The sequence below is a fragment of the Bos indicus genome, chromosome 18 (assembly GCF_029378745.1).
Source record: "Bos indicus isolate NIAB-ARS_2022 breed Sahiwal x Tharparkar chromosome 18, NIAB-ARS_B.indTharparkar_mat_pri_1.0, whole genome shotgun sequence".
Classification (NCBI taxonomy): Eukaryota; Metazoa; Chordata; class Mammalia; order Artiodactyla; family Bovidae; genus Bos; species Bos indicus.
The window spans coordinates 55,569,988-55,572,070 of record NC_091777.1 but is presented as its reverse complement, the minus strand read 5'-3'; positions in this window follow the sequence as shown (position 1 = coordinate 55,572,070).

Here is a 2,083-nt window from a genome sequence, read left to right as displayed (position 1 = left end):
CTCCAGCCTGGTTATAAGTGTATTTGTGTGTGTGAGAGAAAACTTGAGACATGGCTGTTTCCTCTACCTCCGGCCCAGGGGGAAATGTTTGAGCCTGTTCCTATTCCCTGCCATTCATTCGTTCCCTTTTTTTTTTTTTTTTGAGACTTCCACATTTCAGGCTCTACTGAGAACTGGGAATTGTATCAGTCAGTCAGGATAGGCTGGGTTATGTCGCAGTAACAAGCAACCCCAGAATCTCTGTGGGGTACCTTTAAAATTTTCAAGGTTCTATTTTGGAATTCTCCAGGTCTCCAAAGAGAGGGCTGAAAGCAGCATGTCAACCTTGCTTCCTCAAAACTGCACAAGGAAGAAAAAAATCCAAATTGCCTCTCAGGTCTTTAATTAGTGCTAATCAAAACATAATCAAGAATATAGTTAGTGACAACAGGAAGAAAGTCTGAAAGAAAAATAAGGGACCCAGCACACATTTGTTCTCATGAATACAGTTCAACAACACACAGCCTTTATAACAATGCTTTAAGAACAGGACTTCCCTGGTGGTGTAGTGGATAAGAATCCGCCTGCCAGTGCAGGGGACACAGGTTCGATTCCTGCCCTGAGATGATTCCACATGCTTGCCAGGGAATTAAGCTTGTTCGCCACAACTACTGAAGCCTGAGCACCCTAGAGCCTAGCTCCGAAACAAGGGAAGCCACCGTAATGAGAAGCTGTGCATCGCATTGAAGAGTAGACCCCGCTCGTGGCAACTAGACAAAGTCTGTGCAAAGCAACAAAGACTCCAGCGCAGCAAGTAAATAAATAAATAAAATTAAAAAAAAAAAAAACATTAAGCAAATATCATTTTAAAAAAGAACACAGAAAAATCTTTGAAATCACTTCCTGTGGAGGTGACTCACGCTTGTGTGAGTCGGGGCTGCCGGCAGGGGTCGCCACCTTCCACTCTCAGCTATTCTGGAAGTTCAATCCTAGGGCCGTTTGTTATTTTACCTCAAACGTGGGCTCACTAGTTTTGTTTGTAAAATAATTAACCCATTGGAGAGCTGGGATTTAATTTCCCATCATGCATATGCGAAGAGAGAAGAGGTCTATCTGTGATCTGATGAGCAAGCTTACCCGTGTTTATGCAGTTTACAGGCAGGATGTTACTAGTAGGGCAGCACATGTTCAAGACAACCCATCAGGGTGAAAGCCTCCTAGTCACTGAAACTGACCACAAGTGCTAGTTTGGGGCATCCTAGAAAACACTTTTGTTGAAGTCACTTCTGGGTGATACAAGAAACAGGAGATGTTGAATTAATTTTCAGTCTACTACTGCACAGGACAGAGTTAAGGTTTTTGGTAAAAAATTCCTTCACACCTTATCAAATCAGATCCTTTGAAGTAATGTTATAATGGGGAATTCCATCTCTTCCATCTCTTTTTCCCATTGATTTGACAAATATTTGCTGAGTATTAACTATGTGCCAGGGGTTTCCCAAGTGTCTTAGTGGTAAAGAATCTGCTTGCAAGGCAGGAGACACGAGTTTGATCCCAGGGTCGGGAAGATCCCCTGGAGGAGGAAATGGCAACTCACTCCAGTATTCTTACCTGGAAAGTTCCATGGACAGAGGAGCCTGGTGGGCTACCGAGTCCATGGGGTCTGTCACAGAGTCAGACACAGCAAGTGAGCACGCACGCACGACTGTGCCACACATGGTGCTAGGCTCTGGGGGTATAACAGTGAATAAGAAATTTAAAAACTGGCATTTCAGTGATGTCCCCGGTGGTCTAGTGGTTAGGACTCTGTACTCCCAATGTAGGGGGCCCAGGGTTCAAGGGGGCCACTCTTGCCTCCTCTTGCTGGGGCATGGGGGACGCTGGGGGTAGACCCCACACTCTGAAACTAAGTTCGCATGCCTCAACTAAAGATCCCGTGTGTCACAGATAAGACCCGGCTGTAGCCAAATAAATATCTAAAAAAAAAACACAAAACTTGCGATCAACTCCCTTTCAGATAATTTCTTCGTCCAGAGCAAACGTTCCTGGTCTCCTGGCTTTTGTCTTAGTAGGACTCTGCCGTCAGGTGGCGCCCGTACCCCGC